We start from the raw sequence: 27,659 nt of genomic DNA, 5'->3' as shown, positions 1-27,659 counted from the left end.
AGTACTCCTAGGCATTTTGAATAATATATTCTTCTAAAACACTAGACACAACACTTTAGAAAAATAATTGTAATGTGTATTTACTTTTGAGTTTTCACAATAAAGAATAAACTCATGAATGTAAACAAACAATGTTTTCTTACTTCTCTTGTCTGCTGTTTATTGGCACAATACTTCAGGTTAGCCAACCATTGAAAGAAAAACAACTGTTTCTGGATGCTAGTTATTATAACAAATAAATAATAGTATTGTCGTTACCATAGATTGCAGCTGTGCAGACAATATGTTGTATTTTTTTTTTAAATACTTCCCATTGTCAGAATTAAATAATTTTTATGTCAAAATGTTCAGAAAACAACACAGAAAAATAAATTGAAAAAAAAAAATGTATAATTTTTTTAATTTTTAACCTACCGAACCCCCTTAAACAAGGTTACAGAAGTTATTATATATCAAGGTAATGAAATAACTCTCTATATAGTTTTTTTGTGTAAAAATACTATAATATCGTTTGCTTTGTTGGTTCCTTTAGCAAACATGCCGCTTCGTATAATAATTAAAAATTATTGAATATAAAGATTTTAATAATTAATTATAAGATTGGTGCAAATTCTATAATAGCACGTCTCAACCTTATAGCAGATTATACTCTCTCCCTCATACCCATTTCCTGCCAATTTAGTAATGGAGGGAAATCTATTTGTCACGAGGAGCTTGTGACAAACAAGTAGTATTTTGCGCTCTCCAGAGCTGCTGACTATAGGAAGAGCAGAATAAAACTCTAGATTCACCCTAATACAATGTCTTTTAATCATTATATATATATATATATATATATATATATATATAAAATATACATATATATTTTTATATATATATATATATATACATAGACACACAATTATGGCTTCTCGCTAATATTGGTACAATATGCATTCACATATTATATAAGTATGTTTAAATTATACCAGTAAAAGATCATGCTTTTTGGTAATTAACTCGATATGACGATATATTCAGTTGGTTTTTGGTATTACACTTTTTATTTCTGATGCACGGAACAAAATGTCATCTGATACTACATTTCTTGTTTTGGTTATGTCACTATACTGCAATAAGAAACCCACAGTCCTTAAATATTTTTCTTTAAGGACAATTTTCAAATCAACATAACAACTATTCCTTTTATGAAGTTCTCTAGGAAATATTTCAAGTGACGTAACACGTTAATATCTGGTGTATTGATTCAGACTTATCTATAACGAATTACATTTTTAATCTTTTGTGCTTGCCCTACAATACTCTACCGCTACTTTACATCTGTATATTACAAACATAAAGATTTGATACTTCATATGGCACAAGATATAAAACTAATATGACCATAAAAATCAAGCATTATAAAAACATTCTGAACCATATAGGAAGAAGACGTTTTAATAAACTTCCACTCCAGCTTGAAAATAAAACTTTTAAAACTTTGTCCGTGAGCTCTTCATGGACGGCTGGTTCCACTCGGTGAGCGAGTTCAGTAGAGCAGACGCAGACATAACATAATTAAAACTTGGATGTTGGTAAAGTATTCGTTTTGCAAGACTGACTCTCCTCTTATTATTGTAAACCCATCATTATTTTGTTATACACGATGTATTAAACAATGGATTGTCAGTTATTTATTAAAGTTTTATATCACAATTGTTTGTATTTTTACAGATAACATTTTAAGTTATGTGTATACATTATCTCTACAATTTTGTAATAATTGTTACTATTTGCTAGTGATCATGATTTGAGAAAAATCGTGTTTAACTATCGTGGCTACTATACAGGGTGTATTAAAAATTTCCCTTGATCTCTTATTAAGCACATTGTATTTTTTTTTTTTATTATTAAAAATTTCGAACCATTTAAATTAGCAATTTAATATAATTAATTCTCCAACGTCCATGAACACTACATATTTTCCAAATTCGTTACCGAAAAAATTATATTTCTGAATGTTTCTGCAATATCAGAAGATATTATTAAACAGATACATAAATTATGGGGTGGTTAAGGGTGTTTGGTAAATAAATAATTTCTTTGCTTTAGTAAAATTCTTTACCCGTTATGGTACTCGAAATTGACTTTTCCAACAACAAAATTAATTCACCTTTTCCGTTAATTCATAGCCACCGCATTTTTACCCCTGACTCTATGTACTCACTACCGCCGTTGGTTTTATTAAATTGTTATTCACTGTGGCTCAAGAGGACAGATCAAAATTAGTATCAGCATAAACAGACAAATCTCGACATGATAACAAGCAAAATAAAATGTTTTGTTGTTTGTGAGACAATAATTGTCGGTTTTCTAAACAACGTGTAACTAAAGTGAATGTTTCTCTCTGTTATATAGTGATGTTTATTTTGAAGTGATAAACTGAGAGGTTATATTTGCTGTTACCGCTACTACGTTGCAAATTGCCGCTTATGTAACTTTGACAGAACGCCACAAGGTTTACATCGCTTTGCGATAGGATAAGCCTCACCGCTTATCAGTTATTAATTAGTTATTAATAAATTGCAAAAGCATACTGTATTATATCTCACGTCGCGTCGTGTGGTAATCAATTAAATTAATTAAACACAATAAATAAATTAAATGGCTTTTTAAAAGTTAGAATATTGGAGGACAAATAGCATGAATAGTTATTTTATGTAAACTAAAGCACTCCCCTCTCCCAACTATTTACAAATAAAAGCATGAATAATGATTGCTGTTGTCTGCTAATTACTGTAAAAACTGCTAATTATTGTCTCACAAACAGTTTATGTAAACTAAAGCACTCCCCTCTCCCAACTATTTACAAATAAAAGCATGAATAATTAAATAACATTAAAGACATAAAACCAATATTTAATACATTTTATTGTTTTGTGAGGCCTTTCGATATCCAAGATATCTTCTTCAGACACATCACAAATATTTTTTTTTTTTTTTTTTTTTTTTTTTTTTTTTGTGATGTGTCTGAAGAAGATATCTTGGATATCGAAAGGCCTCACAAAACAATAAAATGTATTAAATATTGGTTTTATGTTTTTAATGTAATTTAACAGTGACCAATATAAGCTCCATCTACAGCATTTCAACATGAATAATTAGTTTATGTAAACTAAAGCACTCCCCTCTCCGATGTATTGATGTGTCTTAACCGCACTAAACTCAATGATTATTTAATATAGACTTACTCGCTATAACTCAACCCTCAGTAGCAATTTCCCTCCGTAATTATTTATAATAATCTGACTATGTAAAAACATTTTAGCAGGTTAAAAATAATGATTCAATAAAAACAAAACTAAAGATATTTGTAAATAGAAACTAATAGTATTTTTATCGTATAATGTATAACACATGTCCTAAGTTCAGATTGTAAGAACAATATCGTCATCCAGACAAAGTAATGAGGTTTGCAAAGTGATATGGTTGTTTCCATCTTTCTCGCTACAGTTTTGATCCTTCTCGTGTCGAATAATTGTTACAACTTTGTGTTTCAATTCACGTCTTTATCAGTGCATTGCCCTCAGGCACAATTATTCAACTAGAAAGTGGAGTAAGTTGAAGCTGTTACTAACGAATACAAACCCAAGCAAATATCAACAAAGTTTTTTTAGTATACATGCCTACATAATATTAATAAAATGTTTATCGTCTTATGACTAAGTACTATTATTATTTAACAAAAAGTATTTTAGATAGTATAGTTCTTAAAATAAGAAAGTATATTCAAAAGTGATATTTGAAATAATTAAAATATTAAACCACACAAATTACTTTATTATGTATATTATGTATTTATGCTGGTTTTTCTTCCTATAAGATTAAAATTTTCTACATTTTATTTTTAATTTAAAAAAACTCTGGCTTATGTAAAATTCAAGCAATTGCCATTCGGTCGACGATGAATAAATTAGGCCCCTAACTTTTTCATGTCTCGATTTGATGTTTAAATTTCTTCATTTTTTTAAGTTCATTTATACTGCTGGAAAGTTCATAATATTAAATGAATTATTAATTTACATCCTGACGTTCCTTAATATAGTGACGCTACGAAGCTTTTCGTCAAGTATCATCATGTAACCACGCATTAGCGTTTCGTTGTAGGTGAAAATAAAGAACTCGTTTCGTGTTTTGTAAATATTTTTATTATTTAGTTAAGTGTTATTGTGTTGTGTACTGTGTGTTTTTTATTGTAGCATACAACGAAACGCTAATGCGTGGATACCTGATTGTGTCAGAGGGTTGACGAAACGCGTCGTAACGTCGCAATATTAAGGAACGTCAGGAGGTAAATTCATAATTTAATAACTTTATTCATTGCCGTATTAGAGAAAGTGATATGACGGTCCAATTTTCAAAGTTTTGTGAACATGTCCACTTTTTAACACCCTGAGTTGGAAAATGAGTTTATGTGGACATCGATGGTCCTGTCTTGTACAGGCATTCTTAGAGATAATGTTTATTGTGCCAACTAAAATAAATGTTACGTGCTTTATCTGCTTTGCATCAATAGAAATCTTATTCATTGCTAGGACTAAGAATTTATATTTTTTTATAATTTAATGAAATATACTTAAAATATTTAACGAAATATAATGAAATATAGAAATAAATTAAGTTTAAAAGTGATTAAAGTAGTTTAATTATTAGGTGATTGCTTTGTTGTAACTCTTTAAGCTTTGAACAGCCTATAAAAATAACTTATTACTGCAAGTAAAGTGCTCGGAGTCATTCCGAGGCTTTTGAAGCAAAACACGTGTAAAAATATGAATATTCGCTATGAGCTAAATTAAAGAGCTCTTTCAGTAACCACTGTACGACCAAACTTTAACTTTGAACATTTATAATTCGGAAACTTGTGATCCGATTAAGACCAAATATGTATATACAAGATACGTGGTAATGGTAGAACGGATTTTGCCTCGGTAGTTTGGCGGTTTGCGCGGTAAAACGACCAGGTGCTGGCCGCGATAAATTAACAAAACCTGCTCAATTAAATCTGTGTTACAATTAAACGTTTTAAATACGGCTCTTGTTTACAAAATTACCTCTGACTTAGGAATTTTCAGAGTACCAGTATAATTGAAAAGCCCAATACACCAGTACTTTGTCATTTGTCATGTCACAACATAAAAGTTAAAGGTTATTGTTCGCAAATTATTTACTTTTGCTATATGTATAAACGCAGAAACAAACTAACCCAATTTTGAAGAAACTGCCGTTATTTTAACTCTACGAGTTAGTTTCTGGTTAACTTTCAAACTCTGATATCTATACTTTTTGAACCCAGAGCAGGATGAGCTGCCGACGCGGTGCGGTATGTATTGCCTGGACTGCTGCATTCTTCAGGAGTCCAGTAAAGCTTTCTTATTACAGATAAAATAGATTAACATTAAACTACCCTTAAACACCGTATTTTTCAACCAAACTGTTGCGTCAGTTAAAATAACAGACTTTTCAGAAAAAGATATATCGTTACTTGCCTACTACTTTCGTATTAAACATGGCGAACTTAATAAATTTCAAAGACAGTAAAATATATTTAGGACTAAAGAATTGGTACTGGTTATCAACCCCTAAATCCCGAGGCGACAACCATTGTTTAATATGTGAACATGTTTAGCAGTGGCGTGGTGTGATGAGGAGGGTGGGCCATCGAGTGGAATTGATTAGTCGAAGATGTCTCTCGAACCCCCTTTATGTTAGGGATATTCAGTGCCTGCCAGATACAGCTAATAAGCATCCACAGTCTACAATTATTTTGCAGTATTGTGTAAGAATTTACAGTACTATGCCCTAATTGTAGCAACCATTTATTTGTCACTTAAGTATTTATTGATCCTTTAAGTGATAACACGTGTTATCAAAAAATATAAAATAAATTAATAATATAAATTTTTTTCCGCGGTTCAACAGTTTAATATAAATTCTTTGCAAAGCTTTAGATATTCATTAAATTATTAACAAATTTAAGTTAATTAATACAGAAGTTACTCAGAGGAATGTATAAGCCTCATCGCAAGCATGTTGCTCTATTTGAGACATGTATTGACTTAAATTTACATTAGTTGCATGAGAAAAACATTTCTTATTAAATCTAAACATAACAAAACTAATTTGTTACAAACATGACAAACAGTGTCGCATGAAGCGTAAAGGTGAAATACAATGACTGCCATAGAGCTAACAGAAATGGCAATTTTATCGTCACGTGTTCTCTCCCAGCGGAAGTTAATCAACGTTCACCGAGCCAGTATCATGCAATAACGCTGGCGACAAAACGTTACAATGAGAAATACCGTACAATAAAACCGTTCTGTCGCGTCAATCTAAATCGATATCTAGATCGTTGATTCGCTAGAGAGATTAAAACCACTGAATAGCTTTTATTCTCATAAACGAACTGTCACAAGAGATTATTTTTAAGTGTTGTTAAAATTTGATTCATCATTTTATTGACAAGACCCACATTACAATTAACTATGCATTAATTAATAATTATTAGAAAACCAGATAATGAATTTTCAGCGCGACGTAGCTAATATGCTATACAATTTATCTTAGTGTGATCGCTTTTAAATTTTTTTAATAGTAATATCAATTTTACATCACTCAGAAGACTGGTAAATTTCACATCCAGATGGGATTTTTCAAATTTAAGATATAAGTTAATAAATGTCAAATACCAGTTTGGAGATTTAAAAAAATTTGATTTGAAAGTTTGAATGGCAATGCTTCAGCTACTCAGACATTATTGTAAGGGTTTCGAAAATATTGTTAAGGGTGACATCTTGGTATTTTATCATATTTTGGCAAACTCATTGAAACAACAGTGTTTTCCAAATCATGTAAGACTTTAACCACTTTATTAATTGTTTCCTACTGCACTTAGGCAAAGCTATAAATTTCCACAAAAATTATAATATCCAACATGTATTGTACATTTTTATCAAGTAGATGTTACAAAGTAAGACATAAAGGAAATGCTAACAATTGACTGAGCGTTAGCGAAGGCTATCACTCAGGAGGACTAACAAATATTCTCTTATGTCTGTCTGTCCGTATGATATCTCGAGAACGAACTAACCTATATACTTGTTGACATTTTGTATGAAGCTTCATTTCTATATTAGAAACAATGAGTTCGATGATGGTGCATGTCACTCTGTGAGAGAACATTTTTACATGTTTTGTCTTATGGGTGAATATGATCGCGACCATAAAATCATACAATAAACAAATTTTTACTAATTATAATAAACATAACAACAATGCAACCATTCAAAAGTACAGGAAAAGGAGGTACGCGTGGAGAAAATCCGCCATGGTGACGTCATAGCATGCCCGGCAAAGCGATTGGGCCTTGATCTTTGACTTTTGATTGCATCCAAGTTATTCCCTCCTACTACTCCCTCTTGAAATAATTATAAATCAAATTTATACCCCGAATTTTACAGCGTCAGAGTCCAGTAGTCACGGATTCAATTAACTGCTTTCAATCAGGAATTAAAATATCCATTCTTGCATATAATTCAAATTATTGTACTCGTGCTTTTATAGATTCGCTTTGCGCTATTCTGAAAAGTATCCAATAAATAATGGAAAGTTGATCCAATCCGTTAATACTTTATTAATTATATTTTCTCATATGTTTTTATACAGCATTACAATATAAATATTTAAAATATGTTTTAGAATAATCCGATGCTAACATACACGTAAATAAATACGATCAAATATGCATTGAAAAATAAAGAAATATTTATTACCACCTATACTGTGTGTAGGAAGGAAATAAGAAATCATGGACCAAATGGCCAATGGTATGAAATCGAAAAACTAGGTACAAAAACAGGGCAGCCAAAAGGAGGACGTCAACTCATATGTATACAGGTGTATATAAGTAAATCTAGAGGCAGGGTTTTGGAGTAATAACTCTTCCTCCCCCCCCCCCCACCACCAACTCACAAATATTCAAGGTTTATTTAAATTGCATTAAACTGAAATAACTCACAGTCGAACCATGTGTCACAGTTCAATGTCGTGTTCAGTTGTTTTAATATTTTTACGATAACAGCTGACAGACAGTACAACCCAAGACTTAGTATTTTTTCAGAATTACGAGTCCAATTGCACTCGGTGTGGGTTGACAGGCACAATACAGTAAGCATCGCTTCCACGCTTCGAGCGAGAGGCGTGAATAATGGCAATGAACACCTAAAGATCATATCTTTGAATGACTACTTTGTAATAGTGTTAACATCATTCTCATCGCACTCGTTGTTGACGCTAGTTGTATTAGTGACTTTCATTAATAATGAGTGTTCATATAGGTAGATTTAACGAAAGATTAATGGTACAACACATTTAGTTGCCTCATAGAACAATTACAAATTCTCCTATATCTTAAAAGTAATTAAACTTCATTCGCTGTTATTGTCACACTCCTCGGTATTGTTTCTACCAAAATTGTATAAGTCAAATTATAAGTTTGTCAAAATGTGTTTCATAGTGTAGTTAAAAATAAAATAAATAACCTTCAACCCGTTTGGAGCGAACTGCTGATATACAGAGTGTCCTAGAACTCTCTATCAACCTTCTTAGGTATTATTACTGGGTTAAAACAAACTTAAATATTCTACGTAAATAAAGTTTTTTTTTATTATACACATTTTCATTCTATTTTGTTTTAGTCACAAGAAACCTAATACTGCATTTAATTGGTAAGAATACTAGGATTACAATCCAAAAGCGTAATGTCACAAACAGCTGGTTAGAACATCTAACATTAAAATAGCTGATTGTGTTTGGGTCACAAACAGTGTTGGCACAATTATAATGACAGTCAAACCAGTCAAAGTACCAAAATGAATAGCAACAAACTATCTTTGGCTCTCATGTTAAAGATGTCCAGGTGAAGACCTATTAACGGCAAGCTCTACGTACTAGCGGCCATATTCACTTTAGCCGTATTAAAACAATGTTATACAGATTTTTACGGCCATATTTTTCGTCGCAAAATTTTGAAACATTTTAAAGATATAATAAATCCGTATTCAAAATCTTTGTAGTTTTTAGATATTTATAGTGGTTATACAATACAAAAATCTCATCTTTAAATAGCGTATTCTAAACATAATACTTTACAAGAAACACCAACAATCTTGTGAATACTTATTAAATATCTTTCAAATGAGGTACCTCCCATAATTTTACGACCAAAAATAAGACGTAAATTGTTTGCATATTAATGATAATCTCATGGGATAAAACCCAAGCCCGTTTCATAAATATGTAATATTTCATATTTATTTAAGTTTCTTGCAGTTGGGTTTAAATGTGTCAAGGTAAAAATATATAATATAAGAAAATATATAGTTCTACTATTTAAACTCTTTTCATATTATTCCATTTTGAACTAAAAACACTCGCGTACCTAAAGAACTATTTATTTCGTAGGAATTAATTCTCTATCGATTTTAATAAAGTCCTGGCACACAATGTAACTCAGTTCTCGGCTCCTAGACTATTATACATCATGGAAACATTAAGAGTAGAGATAAGATCTACAAATAACATAAATAATCGGACACCTGTTTGTAACCCACTGTAATTTGTATCACATGACATAGCACCAGTACCGTTGCCGACAATATAACTGACGAAGTAGTTTACCTAACAGTTAACGGAGTTGATACATTGAGGGTTCTCAGTTAGCTGTGAGAGACAGGCGTGACCGCTACTAACTCTTGCCAAGTGGACGTGTACTCGCGCGAGAAAACTCCCAATAAATCTACAGTTGAGAGTTATTTTTCTCGTCCAAAATAACTGACGAAGCAGTTAACAGAGTTTATACATTGTGAGTTCTCAGTTAGCTGTGAGAGACAGGGTGACCGCTACTAACTCTTGCCAAGTGGACGTGTACTCGCGCGAGAAAACTCCCAATAAATCTATAGTTGAGAGGTATTTTCTCGTCCAAAATAACTGACGAAGCAGTTAACTGAGTTGATACATTGTGAATTCTCAGTTAGTTGTGAGAGACAGTGGTGACCGCTACTAACTCTTGCCAAGTGGACGTGTACTCGCGCGAGAAAACTCCCAAATAAATCTACAGTTGAGAGGTATTTTCTCATCCAAAATAACTGTCGAAGCAGTTTACCTAACAGTTAACGGAGTTGATACATTGTGAGTTCTCAGTTAGCTGTGAGAGACAGTGGTGACCGCTACTAACTCTTGCCAAGTGGACGTGTACTCGCGCGAGAAAACTCCCAATAAATCCACAGTTCAGAGGTGTTTTCTCGTTCAAAATAACTGCTCTCTCTGTCATTTGCACTTACTATACAAATTAAATACAGATTGGGTCTCAGTAAAACCTTAAGAAAGAAATGCAAAATCTCACATATTAACAACAATTTTGCTGTAGGGTCTCATATTTTATTACTATCATTTTATTTTTTTATTTTTTATTTCAATGTTTCTGAAGTGAAATAATTTATTATCTAATTAATTAATCTTTGCTTTTGGCATAAAATAAGAATAATTTTCTCTCAGAAGGATGTCAAACTTGCAATGTTTAATGCTATATCACCATTTTAACATAATCCTGGGGAAACTTCAAAGGGCCGTGGCTTGAATAGAAGGTATGAAAAAATTCGTAACTTATTTACTAGTGGTAACATCCACTAATAGATACACCTATAGTAACAGTCACTGCTATAGTCGTGCTAAATCCTACTAATTTCAGAATGTCACGTTCTCTGTTATTTGTTTCAAACGTCAGATCTATGTATGAATCTCACGTTGATTTCATGAAACCATGCTGTTTAGTCTGGATATTTTATACACGAATAAAAGTTGTTTTGGTTAATGTCCATGTTATTGTCTTCTTTGCGAGTATTTTTGTTTTTATAATTTAATCGGGCAAATCCTATATAATATTTTATTGACCTATAGTTCCATGTGTCGAGTGAAAGGTTTACCGTGTGGGAGGGTGAGTGACTAAATTCAAACGATTTCTCAAATACCTGAGAACAAATTGGATGGGGTTCTATTGTGTACTTGAATTTCTTAAGTAAAGAAGAATTTCACATAATCTGATAACTAGTGCGATAAAATGTTGTTTTATTATTTTTAATACAGTTCCATCGTTACAGTCCTCTAACATACCTATCTGAAAGATCGGAAATAAAAAGAATCTTTTTAAAAATTCAACTAGCAATAATAGGAATTCAACATAATAGTACTAGGTTATTTCGTAACCAGGCTCTGGAAGTAACTAAGGGAAGGTAAGTATGTAGGTGTTTACAGTAGGTATATGTTTATGAGTAAAGAGTAAAACGTGTTATAAATTAAATATGACATATGGAAATTATAAAATTTTTATATAGAACATTTGTTTTAAATCATATTTCATAGATATACATGTATTGCAAAAACGTCATATTCGTTTACAAAACTGATATTTACGGGACTGATTTCTAGATATATACAGAACACAACTTATAATATACTTATATTGGAATTTTCAGATAAGGTGCCTTCAAATCCTATTCCAAAATAATATTGTATTTTAAAATCTGTATACTATCAAGTAAAATATTATTGCAGTTACGTAGCACAGATAGATAGAAAAAGTTAATAGAAAAGTAACTTTGGCACTTATTAAAAGAGCTAGAGGGACAGGGTGGAATGCAGAATTAAAATCTTAACTCGAGTTGATTGTCAAAGAATATTGACGATAAATGAAAAGTTTTGCTTTGGCAGGATTCTTTCTTTTGTAATTATTTTTATTCTTAACTAAAATTGACTTGTCTGACCAATCACGTGGAAAGTTAAACAGACAAATTGGAGACATGTGATATAAAAACGCGTGACAAAGAAGTACGCGAAGTCATCAACACTCTGTAGTGTAACAGCTATTGAACTAACAAAGTGGGGGGGGGGGGTGGGGGGGGGGGGGGGTGGGGGGGGGGGGGGGTGGGGGGGGGGGGGGGTGGGGGGGGGGGGGGGTGGGGGGGGGGGGGGGTGGGGGGGTAAAAATTTTTGACTAGCAATACACGCTGTTTCTTCTCAATCGTCTGAAATTACGATTGATTGCAGAGAGATTTAAACTAATAATTTACTTAACACTATCAACAATTGTCAATAGTATGACATAACCTATAAAACTCAGTTTCTCAACTTTTGTGTCAATCTAACAATTAATCAATCAATCATAGTTTACGATAATGAAATATCAGTGTACAATTATTTACCTTTATTGTTGTAGTTGTTGTAAATGACGAATCTAAGCACTCCACATTTTCACGAATAAACATAGTTATCTGCTTTATCCCGTGCGGCGGACCCACAGTTATATTGCTTTATCCCGTGCGGATCCCGTGCGGCGGACCCACTGGACGGGCATCGTAACGTTACCGGGCGTTACACTTTTTTCATGAGTGACTCCGAGCCGCAACCTAATTTAAGACGTTGTCACGTCAAAAATGCCCAAAATCTTCACTTTAAATCGATCCGTTACTTCCTATCTACATTCCTTCCTGAAATCCCTGGGCTCATTCCCATTCTCCCACAAAAACATTTAATTTGTGACAATTTTGATGACTAGAAGTGATGATAAAAAAACTGAAGATCTAAAATTTTTAAAAATTGATTTGAAACGGTAAAAAATACGCACAGAACTAATAAGGAAGTGTAGGTATAACCTTACACTTTTAACCTTATTAAGTCAATCGATCGTATGTTGGATTTAGTAATGTCATTATAAAACCGGACCCTGCGATGTAAAACCATTGAAATGAAATGAAATGAAAAAATTCTTTATTTTTACAGGCAAAGTTAGGGCCGCATGGCCCTTTCTTACACTTAACCTGTTGCAATGTAAAATTTAAAAACATTAAATAAATAAATACCCAAGAATAAAACAAAACATTAATAAAGATAATAAAATAAAAGAAATAATTACATTTTACACAAAGTAGTGAAATTAATGTAATATTTTAACGTGTAATAATTAAAATTTAACACATTAATAAATTAACCATCTCTTACTATTCATAAAACATAATATAAATTTATATTTTTAATATACAAATAAATTAAAGTATTTTATTGCTAAAATGAAACTTTTTTACACACAATCTCACATTCATCCCTCTGCCCAGTGTCACGCCCACAGCATCTCAGGGACCGGAACTGCCCCGGCTAAACCGTTTCAAGATACATATCTTTTCAGTTTCGCCACAAACCGGGAACTGCTATCGATGGAAGTAATTGTTTGGGGAAGGGCATTCCACAACCTACAAGCCATTACATGGAATGACTTATCAAACACTGCAGTCCTGTGCTGAGGCATTCTCAAAATGTATGAGCCAGAAGCGAGTGCTTCTTACACCTACATGAGACACAGATTTAAAATATTCAGAAAAATATCTTGGAAAAAACCAAATTTCAATATTGAATGAAACTAGTTTTAAAATTTTGATGGATCTTTGATCTTTTAATTTTTAGAATATTTGGACTGAATATAGTACGGTGTGATGTGCTGCTCCCGTCTCACATCGTAAACGTAACGTATACAGTAGTTTTGAGTTCTTTGCAGCTTCTCACTCAGTACTATGGTCATATCATTGATCACGGAGTTTACAGTAATTGAAATGTGAAGTACAAGTGATTTAGTCAAGAGCAGCTTTGATATGTTCTGGTAAAAATCGTTGTAAACGTTTCAGTGAGTGAATAGATGCGAAACACCCGTTTACAAATTCTCCGCAAACAGCGTCAGTCCAAGTCAAAGTCGAGTTTATAAGTCAAACCAAGATCCTTCTAACCTTGTCGTAGTTATTGGCAGGGTGTTTACCATTTACAGTTAACGTTTCAATAGTATTGAAGTTTATTGAGTTTCGTAAACGAGAGTGACAAATAATGATTGGTTTCGTTTTTGCATGGTTTAGTCTCAGGCCATGATTTTTGGACCACATAACGATATTTGTAATGTCACTATTGATTTTTGGTGATACATTCATTAATGGAGTCAATTTTAAAGTGTGAATAGATTTGCAGGTCATCAGCATACATGTGATATGAGCTATGTTTTAAGTACAGAATGAATGTAGTTTCACGTACAGTACAAATAATAAAGGACCAAGAATCGATCCCTGTGGCACCCACAAGTAACAATTTCCCAGTCCGAAGTCATGTCATCCACTTTTACACACTGCCGTCTCCCTGACAGATAAGATCTCAGCCAAGTTAATACATGACTAGAAAACCCTATTAGCCTTAGTTTAGCTAGCAATACTTTATGGTTTACGCTGTCGAAAGCTTTTGAGAAATCTAAAAGAGTGAGAATTGCGCCCTGTCTGTGATCCATAGCAAGCCTAATGTCATCCGTCACTTTTAAAAGTGCAGTTTCTGTACTGTGGTTGGTCCGAAAACCAGATTGATAGTCACTAAAATATGTTGATTGTAAGATAGATATTCAGTGAATTGGCAGTGCACAATTCTCTCTAGGCCTTTAGATAATGCAGGAAAGAATATATTTATCGGCCTATAATCTGAACATGACGCTGGTGCTGAAATCTTATTAAGAGGACGGACAAAAGCAGACTTCCATTTGTGGAAAATACCACTCCTAAGAGGACGTGTTGAAAATAAATGTGACTATTGGAAGGACAGCAAATAGAATATTCTTTATTTATTTATTTATTTTCCAACGGCAGCAGCCAATTTACAAATACAAGCATAGATAGTAGATACAGCGGAAAATAAAATTAATACGAAACAGATGAAAAATCTACATAAAGTAACAAAATAGGTATCATACAAAATTTGATAATAAATAATTAGTATTCAAAGATGTAACAAGTTATAAATATCCAAAACATAACAAAAAATAAAAAATAAAGATTAACAAACAACAATAATTATTCAAGTATGGAGCGAACATAAATAAATTGTGCTAATAAATTAAAATATAATATATAACATTTAACAAATAACAGTGAAATTAAATAAATACAACATATAATACAATGAACATGCACTTAACACAGATTAAAGCTAACTACTACTCTAGGTCTTAATCACTAGTCCCTCACAGAAAGAAGAGAGAAGGCCTGCCCGGCGAACCTGGTGAAGTCCATCGAAGAACAGGTCACACCCAGACGCAACCTGATTTCCCAGGCGAATAAACCTTGCGAAAAGGACTGTTGAAGTCGAAGTTGGTTGAGTGGTATCTTCGACCCAGCAGATCTCGAGATCTTGTGTTTGCCGGAACTCTGAGGTCGATTTCAGCTAGGAGATCTGGACAGTTCATGCGACCATTCACTATCTTCCAGAGAAGGACAACATCAGCCACGTCACGTCGCAGGGCAAGAGGTGACAAGTTCAGATTGCTGGACAGTTCCTCCACAGGCACATCAAGATAGGCAAAACCCAGCCGGACACCAATCAAAGCGAAGAAAACGCCTTTGTAGAGCCTCCAGTCTCGTCCTATTGCCAACAGTGTAAGGCGACCACACGGGCCTAGCATATTCCACAAGCTGTCTCACAAGGGAACAATACAGAGAGCGAAGAGCAGAAGGTTGTCGATGCCTCTGGAGAATCTTGCTATGAAACCAAGCATCTTGTTTGCTTTGCTACTGATGTGGTTCTATATGTCCAGAAAATCCCATGTCGCTGGCAAATATAACGCCTAGGTCTTTTATACACTGGGACCGTGGAATGGATGTACCAGAAATGGAGTTTACGTATATGACTGGGGATTTGATGCGGTGATAAGTTATACAAGAGCACTTACTGGGATTTACAGACATGTTATTCCTGACACACCAATCCTCAATTCCGGAAAGGCTATTTTGAATTTCTTGAGAGTCTTCTGGTGTAGACACAGCGATGAAAATCTTCAGGTCGTCAGCAAATTGTAAGGCCTTTACAGTTAATTTGTCTAGTAGGTCATTGACAAAGACATTGAAGAGGGAAGATCCCAGCAAAGAACCTTGTGGAACTCCTGAAGGAAGGTGAGAACTGAGTGGAAGTGGCGGAACCAATCCTCACGACCAGAGAACGTTTTTTGAAGATAACTAGAAATCCATGACAAAAGAGGTTCAGCCACTCCGTAACCCAGCAACTTAGACACAAGAATTGTGTGGTCGACCTTGTCGAAGGCTTTTGCCATATCGATGTAGGCTGTATCAACATGGTAGTTCTTGCGAAAAGCAGACAAAACATATTCTTGAAAGAGCAGGAGGGTTGGAGACAGTAGACTTGCCCTTCATAAAACCATGTTGGGAAGGATGGATTATTTTGGATAGAAAAAGGATTCAGTCTATCTACCACGATACTTTCAAAAAACTTTGCCAATTACCGGCAGAATAGTGATTGGACGGTAGTTCCGTATGTCGCAGGGATCATTTGCTTTATGTAAAGGAATGATGAAGCCCAACTTAAAGAGCTAGGGAAGATTCCTTTGTTAAGTGATTCATTGAACAACACTGTGAGGGGTTCAGCTAAGAGAGATCGGCAGAGATCGCTTTATGAGGCGTATTGGGATGCCACCGTACCCAACAGCATTACTGCGAATACGGCGTATAGCTTTCAACACGTCACCTTGTATCACAGGTTTAAAAGTAAACTCAGGATAACCACAACTACGGCGAGGTAGGTTTTGAAAATGTTTTAAGTAGTCCTCCACTTTTTCCTGACTGAAACTTTGACTACAAGATGTAAAAAATTGGTTCAAAACTCATTCAGAGGTATAAGAACTGGCTGTGAAATACGTTGTTTTCCTATTTCAAGGCTTTTAACCTTACGCCATAAGTCGCTTGACGACTGTTTCCTATTCTCAAAAAGACCTCGAGTATATCTCAGCCTGGAATTACGCAGAAGTTGTTTAACCCTATTTCGAATTAAACTGTACTGATCCATAAGTATCTGGTCATTAGAGCGCCTCGCTCTTCGATATAAGCTATCGCGATGGGCCATCAGGCTAAGAATATCCTTTCTCATCCATGGCAATGGGTGACTCTTATTTATTCGTTTTGTCCACATAAGGAGCATGTTTATCATAAACAGATAAAATTTGTTTATTAAAACCATCCACCATGTCATCAACAGAGTCAAGATTCTCTAGGTTATGCCATGGGAGCAATAAAATATCGGACATAAATTCAGCCTCATTCATGTTTTTAAAGTCTCTATACTTGATAAACCTAGTTTTAATCTTAGGTATATTTACTGAATAAACACAATAGATTAGGTCATGTTTTGATATGGCAGGGACTGGAAGCTGCGCATGAAGGACGATATCTTGTGGTTCCGAAACCACCATGAGGTCAAGAAGTGTGTCAGACTCGGCAGTGTGATGAGTTGGCTCCAGTGGCAGTATTGTAAGATTACACGAGTCAAACATGGAAGTCAGCTGTCTGTAGTTATAGTGTTGATTATTTTTCATCAAATCAGTGTTGAAATCGCCCATGATCAATATACGACTATATCTGTGGCATGTGGTGCAAGAGAGCATTTTCAAAATCTGTCATATGTCCAACTCTGGGTGGGCGATAACACACTCCCAGTAGTAGTACACCTGAACCAGACAAACCAATTTCAATAAACATAAATTCTTCTGGCCCAGCCGAGTACTCAGAAGGCGAAAAAAAGAAGCGGTTTAAAATTTAAGCCCTCCCTAATATACACTGCAACACCTCCGCCATTTTTTCCTGTTCTATCGTTCCGTTGCAAAACATAACCAGGAAGGAAAACTTCGCTTGACTGAATACTCGGCTTAAGCTAGGATTCTGAAATTCCAATTAAATCAATCTGTTGCCAAAACCAAAAATTTCTCTAAGCTCATAAACATGCCCCCTCAGCGATTGCGCATTGATATGAGCGGCTTTCAAATGTCTAGGATAGGGAGATAAGGAAAGAGAGAGGTCATCAGCTGTGGATGGTGGCCGAGGAGGAGTTGGTGAAGGCGGGGAAGGGCGACCGGCGTGGCGAGGACTGTGTGGACCCACCTCTGGTGTGGATCCCGGGTCCACAATCAACGGCGCCGTGACATGCCCACTCCGGACCGCGGCCGCGACACTGACTGACTCACACACACGCACACACACATACAATACTCTAATTCTACGCAATAGGCCTAATACATTAACCAAACACATGCCATGACAATTTCCATATTGATATGGATATGTAAGCAGTATTATAATTCAGTTTAAAGTTTACAGACATTTCCTTAGGAAGTGCGTGCCTTTACTTGTAAATCTAATAGACCTGCGTAAAATATCAATTTTTTAAGTGCTGCGTAAAATTAATAACTTACAAACTTCACTTCCACAAACTTACAACTTCTAAATACATTTGTAAAAACTTCCGACATCCAGTTAAAATTGAAGAGTTTTCTCTACTCTTAGAATTTATTCCCTCTTATCACCCCAATGGGGCCGAACCTCAACTGTTTTCTTCTTTCTGCACTCCGGTTATGTGACCCGCTGTGTACCAGGTAACTTCACGCCCTCGGCAGCTGTGTTGACACGCTTCCTCTGTACGCAAGATCGGAAGTAGCCTAGTACAACTTTAGAATCTTCTCCTTTTAGTTCAGAAACTGTTATAAAATCATTTATTGCATCAGTCGATTTTTAACGTAAGCGTCGATGTTCAGAGAGTTATGTTACAGTAGAGAATATTACAATATATAGACTTCTTTACAATATATAGAGTATATTACTGTTCTGTAAAACATTTAAACTACACCAAAGCCTTAAAACGGATGCACTTCTTTAAAGCCAACAAAGAAACGTCAAAAACACATTCTAAGAATCACGCGTCAAACTTTCCGTTATAGAATATTACATTATGTATACCGTAATAGCAAAACAAAAACAAAAAACAGACAATTCTAAAATGAAACCTTCTATCTTGGTATTATTTTTTTACAGTTTTTAAGACAGTTAATAATACCCACTTACCATTATAATGCCCCTCTTTACCTCAAGAAACGATTCAAGAATCCGTCACTACTTTAATGCAGATCATTCATCTAGAGTGATACTTATTTTCACGTCATTAATTTTGTGTGTTAGATAGCACTGATACGATGTCTAAAACTAGCGCCATCTGCGGTACAATGTATTGTTACTTTTTATATCATGCAAATTTACAATTTAAAAGTCATAACTATTGTCGTTTAGTCGTTATTATCAAAGAGACAAAATGGCCCAGGCCAATGGGGCGCAGTGTAGTGGGAGCAAACGGTTATCGCAAGATGCCGGCCGGCCATTGGTGGTGGTTTTTAAAAGTCACCTTTAAGCCGTTGGTCCCCAGGTTAAGTGTTAGAGTGAGCTTCTTAGTCCTAACTTAGCTTAGTAAAATAAGACATCTTTCATTTATTTTAAAACTTAAAGTAAATACATATCCAATTTAAAGTAAACTTAACAAAATATCCAATACATTGACGTCTATCTCTCTTTTATTTGCCTCCAGAAGGAATTTACCTATTCTAAACTGGTTAATCGAATAATAAAAACGTTAAATTGATTCTTTATAAATGCCAGAGGGCGAAAAAGGGCAGGAAGGTAACGTGTAACAGAATTATCTGTGATTTTTCGCATCTGGATTCATCTGTGTCTGGCACTACTGACGGAACAACAAAAACAACGGGAATTGCATGAAACACAGGACAACGCCTCTTCAAACAACCATTGTCCCGAACAAAGAATGGCCGGACTCTGCCCCAAGCGTCAGGTGCACCAAACAGCGGCCATGTAGAGTTGATTAAAGATTTAATATGTTTACAAATGACAGGCGAGTTGCACTTTGTCGATGTGGAGTCAAAGAACAGATCTGGCGGCTACAGTTTCCAGTTGTGGCGGACACAAAGTGGACTTGTCAGACGACGCGACGGACCGTCACCTGCACGGCTTTGAGACTCTGTCGCTGTTACAACACTGTACACGTTGTTTTAAATGCCAGAATTTTGGCTATACAATGGATATAGTCTCTTTTAAGTGTTAAAAATTTGACTTATTGCAAGAGAAAAACTTATAAAGCTTGTAAACCACAAATGTAAAACTGACCATCAGATATATCGATAATAGTTACTGTGTACCAGCGTTAGACTGATACAGAGACTTAAATTCACCACTTCCGCCAGAAATTTGGTCTTTACATGTTTGGCTGATGCTGCTTTAACTATAAATATTAAATTTTCGTGTCTGACTTTAAACAGTATGACAAGAAAAACTATTGTTGATATTTTTAATTCTTACAATGCAATCCCACGCATTTAATTCTGTATCTGGGGGAAAAATCTCTCTATGGTATTTACGTAAAACTGGGTTGTGAGCTAATGAAAATTATCTCCCTACTCTTGAACAATTTTATTATTGTGATACACCTAATAATTAATTATGTATTTATGTGCTAAGTGATATAAATTGTATCACTACATTACAATAGAAATAAGAACAATACTAAGTTGGTTATAAATATTTGGACCTATGAATAAATACTGTACGTACGTTTTTTCCACTTGTCTTTCTAATTCTTGATGGGTAACCTTGTATTATCTCCATTATTACTGGAATCATTAGTATAACAAAATATTTGCATTAAATAAGAATATACTTTACATAGCTAAATAGTTAAATATAACAGCATTTTTAATTAGCTAAAAAGTGTTCAAATTTTTTATAAATACAAATATGAATAAAACGCTGTATGTGAAACGTTGATTTGCGATTTTGTGAAATACTGATTTGTTATGTATATTTTATAGTACCGTTTAATGAAACGCATACGTACAGATAGATTGAAGAAAAATCTATCAAAACAGGAATACACATTATATGATATAACCATTTCTTATTGATTTTTACAATTAATATATGAAATTTAGTTTAGCTATATCTCATAAACATCATTCTCTATAACATAGAGCAAAGAAACTATGTTTGTGCCAACAGCAACTCTCCATCGATTATTGTGCCGATGACGATTCACTCTTAAATAGAAGCTATAATATCTCCGTGTGTTACGATATAAAATGTGTATTAATAATCGTGACTGTTGTAAAGATGTTAGACGTGACAATTATTGCGCCACTGACGAGTATAACAGTGCCACGTCTGCTGTTGCGTGCGCTCAACTACCTGTATAGAGTTGTCCTCGTTATGTTTTGTAGCCTTTATGTAGATTTACACCATACGCTACTCGTGTAGTCATAAATGTGATTTATTCTCGGTGATTAATAGTTGCAAATTATGTTTCTATGTTAAAGCTCTTTGTTTACATGCACACAAATTTAAAATATTTGTACATATGAATTGAAAGTATTCATTCCAAACATTCATATAAACTCCTATAACACATTTGTATGTTTAAAAACCTGATAATTAATTATTTTAAGGCAGATAGGCTTATGGTAAAGACTTATGAAAGATTAGTGTTGAATTTGCCCAATAGAGTGATAAATGATTGATGGGTTCTGTTGCAAGGTATTAAAGTTTTGAAGGCTTTATGAAGTTTTTGATTTCTCAGTGTCCCAGACCTCTCTATTTATATTTTGACGGTATTATCCCTGAACTAAAGTATCGTATTAAGACTTTTAAAAACTCTATAATTAACCAAGTAGCCTCCATATTGCTTATTACGTAATTAAATATAATTTAAGACCGGCTTGCAATAGGTCTAAATTTGCTATGTACATCTATAACAAAGACCTAGAAATCTGAAAAATACAAATGTGGATGTTTTGGTAATTATCAAGTTTGGGAACGGTTTGAATAGCCTATGATATTTTGGTGTCAAGAATAATACCTGAAAAGTTTGGCAGAGTTCGGCATATATATTCTCATCCTGACCTGGTATCAAGGAAATGTTTAGTTGCGTTTATGCCTTCATCATGTGGGATTTTGGTGTATAGTGATATGACATCAATATTGTGGCTAGGATTAAATTCTTTGGTAAAGGTTGGGTAATTTGGGAGAGTTTAACAATAAAATCATTAGTATTTTTAACATAAGATGGAAGTAGTTTTACAAAAGGCTGCAGTTTGTCGTCAATGTAACCTGATATTCTTTCAGTCGTGGTGGTCTGACATTCTTACGAATTTTCTGAAGTGTATAAAATGATGGAGTTCTGGGGAATTTTGGTGTTAGTATGCTTATAGTTCTCTGTGACAAATCTTCGTCTTTTCCTCGTTGTTCCAAAAACGTTTTTATGGTTTCGTTAAATTCTTTGTTTGGATCTGTCTGCAGTAGTTGGTAAGTTTCATCATCAGCCAGTTGTCTCTGTACTTCGTTACAGTAATCATTAATGTTTTGAATTAAAATTTTGTTACCCTTGTCTGCTGGTAGAATAATAATATCGTTATTTTTTTTTAAGCGATTTAATAGCTTTTATTTCATTTTTTGTTAAGTTATTCTTATATTTTTACGAATTTTGGAAAGATGAGCTTGAAAATTTTGAGAGGATAACATTTGATAAATTGCTCAACGGCATGATCAGGTGATAAAGGTGGAGGCTCCCAGTCACTTTGTTGCTCTTTAAATTTTTCCAAGCACCCAGGTATATTTGAAGGTTCAGATTCGTGAGTTGAAAAATAATGTTTAATACGTACATTAAGCGAAAAATTTAAAGTGTCCTCGAGTAAACTAATTTGATCAAATTTTGGTGTAGGACAAAAAGTGAGACCTTTTGACAAAACACATATTTCATCACCAGAAAGGTCATAATTAGATAGGTTTTTCAATGTTAGGATGGTTATCTTCAACAAGGTTGATTGTGTCGCATGAATCACCAGAATTGTACAATAGATCACAATCAGGCTGGTGGTTTTCTACAGGAACATGATAATCACATGTTTTATTTGCGAATATATTGTCTGATGAAAGTAATATGGTTTGAGGTAATTCTAAAATAACTCGGTGCCCGATATCAAAGTCAATGTTCGAGTCTTTTGTCTTTTCCCACAGCCCTTTAAGCTTTTTTTGTAGGTTGATCATCTTCTTGTTCATGAAGTCATCAATTTTTGTCAGGAATTGGTTTATTTCTAACACAGGGTTTTTATAGTTGAACTTAGTAACTAATTCTCGATAAATGCTTCTAAGTTCTTCAGCATGTTCTTTGCAAAGAGTCTTATAAGATTGCAACACAAAATGTGAGAGCTGAAATCCTGTTTTTAAGGCAAGTAAGTTTACTTGACGGTGAAGTGTAGATGGCAATCCAGAAGTAGGCAATTTAACGTTAAATCCTTTCGGGCATAGTCCTAACATCAAACAAGTGCCAATAAAAGCAATATGACAATTTAGCTTGGCCACTTTCATTGAAATAGATCTAAATTGGTTTATCAAACTTGTGTAGGATTTTCCTCTATTCATATTATCAAAAAGGATATACGACAAAATGTAATAACAAAATATAAGGTAGGGCGAAAAAACTCAGAAACAAAAAGAGGGAATAAAAGAAGAGAATAAAGTTGGGTTACAGAAGGTTATTATCTTCAGTCTTGAGGTTAAATGCCAAATGGCTTATCTATCAATATGTATTCTCTTCATGTAAAAATAAAAAACCAAATATTGGTAAACTCTTTATATGAATTTTCGTATGTCAGCATACTTCTTCAGATAACAAATAGTGTATTAATATTTACAAAATTATATAATTAAACTAACTAAATACAAACAAGAAAAAGAACTGAAATAGAATAATAAACAGGGCAAAAATACCTTACAGCTGATGTTTCATCATAAATACCAAAGAGTAAAAAAATTTAGAAACTAACGAATGTTCAAACCTAAAGGAAATGTTGACCTTAAAACAAGTTGATGAGCAGTTTCGCTCCTTTTCAAATTAAAACTATTTATATTTTCGTTGGCATGCAATGGAACATGAGTCATGCCTTTTAATTTGTAACAGTTTTCAATTTTGTCCTGATTATGTTCTCTGGAATGTACAGCGAGGGGCTTGTCATCTCCATGAACAATACTGTAACGGTGACCTGTCATTCAGATACGAAGAGGGTTAGAGTTTTGGCCAATATATTGTTTATTACAAAAATTACAATTTAGCTGATATATTATATTACTTGAATTACAATCAATTGTTCCTTTAATTGGATACGTTTTTATTCGTTATGTTACTACTAACTATTGACTACAGGACATAATATTGCGCGTACCACAACGTGGTTTTTGACAGGGTTTTACAACCGTTAAAAATTTTCTCTCGTTTTACTAGAGGACATAATTTTGCACGTACATAATATATATTTATATATGCGTGCACGCGCGTGCGTGTATGCGTGCATGAGTGTAATGTAAGGTGTGTGCACATCAAATAAAAGTCCAAAGCCCGACCCAAAAAGCAGAACTTTCTATTAGTAACTTTTTATTATTAATAAAAAGTTATCGCTTCATCATTCATCTCTTCTAAACAACCTCTTGAGCTATGCTTATGTTAATTTTTTTTCCAAACTCCTTGCAGACCATCCTCCGTTGTAAAGAGTCCCTAACTACCTTAAAAAATACTTCTTAAGTCCAGTATCCATTTACTGAGTTGAACAACTTGAGCCAAGAAATGAATATTAATGAATGTAGAACAGGAAATAATTGGCAATTTCTTTTTTTGGAAAACCAAAAAAATGGCAATTACTTCAAAATAGATTTATGGGTGCAGTAATGATGTATCAAGTTTTATTCCTTTATCTGTAATCGTTCTAGAATTATCAAGCTCGTGCAGGACTTTTTTAAACCATGTATATATTTTTGTGTGTGTTTTTGTTCTCATTCGAACCATAGCAAATTATCACTTCGCCGAAATCTAAAGGCCTGAAATAAGAAACTGCCTACTCGCCCATCCCATATTCACCTCAATACTACCAACACCATATTTTCATGTCTCTAGGCATCCGAACCCCCCGATTTCAGTTCTGGATATAGTTTTGGAATCCAGTAGATTGGTTAAGAATGTTAACAAATAGACATACAAGGCAGCATGCCGAGTGTCACGTGATATAATCTGTTGCACGATACAAAGAGAATTGAAATGAATTAATTGAATGTATAGTGATTTAAAACTGCAGTGGTTTTACAGAGGAAAATTTAGATTGCAACAATTATTTAATCACGCAATTTAATCCAGAAATGTCATGAAAACCGGTGTAAGCTGAAATAAAAACTGCTCATACCTCGCACACAAACGAGGCTAAGATTAAATAAAAAAGTGTACAAGGTTGTGAGTGACATGTGGCACGGAAAGCTGCTTTTTATTGAGTCATTACCAACAAGATATGCAGGCAATAAATTACGTGCATTACACGCGCAGTGCTATATATCAGCCTTTCTGACACAACCAGTTACCGTCCGAGCTCGATAAAATATCCGCATACAGGTCAGGTACTACTTACATCACGTGACTCATGCCTTCGGTGTAGGAGTACAGGATAGTCTGACACCGTCGTGTCGCTAGCCAGTATGTTGGTATAACGGAGGGGATTGTTGTGTGTCTCTGAAATATCTTTGGTGATAAATTGTTTAGTACAAAAATAGGTTTAAAATAAATCAATTATGTGCTGAACCTATAGGTACATGACATTAATGAACATTTTCCTTAATCTCTCCTTTCCCCCTGGTTAATGGATGCTAGTCTGTTTTGTAAATGTTCAGAAAATAGGATTTAATTTCTGAATTTGGAAGTGCTCTATTTCTATAGCATTTATTTCTCTTGATGCAGATATATGCAACTCCTTTATATATGCTGACGATATGAAGATTTTTTAGAAAGTCCCCACTAATCTGTGACACGAAGCATTGCAAAATTCTCTGAACAACATTGGAGACTGGTGTCGTGCGAAAGGAATGGAGTTGAATGCGACTAAGTGTGTTGTCTTATCCTAAAAACGAGGTGCTAATACATTCACCAATGAATATTATTTAACCAAAAATTTATTGAGAAGAGTGGATAAGGTCAAGGATCTGGGGGTAATTATGTCACCTTCTCTCAGCCTCCAGGAACACATTCTACAAATCGTCGCAAGAGCTAACTCGTTATTGGGGTTCATATTTAGATCCACGAAACACTTCAACTCACCATACACTCTTGCCGTTTTGTATAAGTCTCTGGTTCTCCCTGTTCTGGAGTATGGATCGGTCATTTGGTCGCCCTACCAATATATGGACACTGATGAGACTTTCGCATCATTCAAGAGAAAAGTGGCTTCCCTTGTAAATAACTAACTAGTAGCCTGCCCCCCCCCGCACACACACACACACACACACACACACACACACGCGCGCGCGCACTCGTTTGCATGTAGTTATGTAGTTTATGTTTATTTTAATGTTATGTTATTTAAAATTTTGTTGATTATTATTTATGTTTACGCATGTTCCTAAATATTTATCTTTTCTTGCATGTTCTTAGTTATATATTGTTACTTTTACATTTGTCAAATTTTGTTATCACTTAGTTGTTATTTAGTTTTTTATCATACACCACACATTTATTACTTTTGCTTCGTTTTTATGTTTAACTATTTATTAATGCTTTTCTTTTTTTACCTTTTTGTTGATTATTTGATAACTTATATTTATTACTAATTCGCTGTTTTGTTGATTATTTATTTTAACACTGTTTGTTATTTAATTATATATGTGTACATTATATTAGTGCTACTAATAATTTATATTTTTTTAACTTATTACCTATACTACTGGTGTAAATCCGTTGGAAGAATAAATAAATATTTGTCATTGAATCCTAAAATATTTTCATTGCACTTCTAAGGATAGTTCTATTCATATTTTGGTTACGTGCGTTACTTCAGATATGTTATTCTTATTTCTCATCATCAAAAGAGATTGAAGAGAAAAGAGGCCTAGGCAGTCTTTGTAGGAAGGTTTGCTAAGGATAGGTCCAAAGGCTGAAGAGACAGGGATTGACGATGTGTCGAATGAGATTGATTTGCACACTATTTCCATCTTTGATAGATATCTCGTTATGGCTGGAGCCTGCAAATGAAGGTTTCAAGTTGATGCAACCCAACAATCCTACTAGCAGATTTGCTTTTCTTCTCAGGTAGGAACAGAAGGCCAATACTAGTATTTATCTCTGGTTAGTGACAAAACCGATCATACCGAGTATGATATTTTGAGACTCTTCAAAGCAGCTGTATCGACTTGTTTCATCTTAAAATCAACCGTCACATCCTACGGTGTCGAAATACTTCGCTCAAATAGTCAGCAGTGATAAAGTAGTCGGTTATTGCCATACACTTAGGACATAATGTCTAAGCTCTGTTTAAACCTACTACAAAAGCAGACAAAGTGGGAAATTTTAAAGTCAATGAACCACAATTCTACATATGAGACAAGATACAAGAGAGAAGAGCAAATTGTATTGTACTAGCAATCAATATAATAGTGTGATACACAAACTGGCGACTTAAAGTCTCTTTATTTAGTGGCTGACTATGTTATAACTATTATTTGTGTGTCTGATGGCCAATATTAAATATATTAATATAGAAAAGAATCTGAAATAATGTCCGTTTTCTATTTTTAAATCTTACTATACCTTCCCATTTTGACCTCCAACAAAATAAGCCCGCCTGAAGAAAA

Source organism: Homalodisca vitripennis, chromosome 5 (genome assembly GCF_021130785.1).
Source record: "Homalodisca vitripennis isolate AUS2020 chromosome 5, UT_GWSS_2.1, whole genome shotgun sequence".
In the NCBI taxonomy this organism is placed as follows: domain Eukaryota; kingdom Metazoa; phylum Arthropoda; class Insecta; order Hemiptera; family Cicadellidae; genus Homalodisca; species Homalodisca vitripennis.
The sequence above is the reverse complement of the archived record's forward strand: the minus strand, read 5'-3'. Positions refer to the sequence as shown.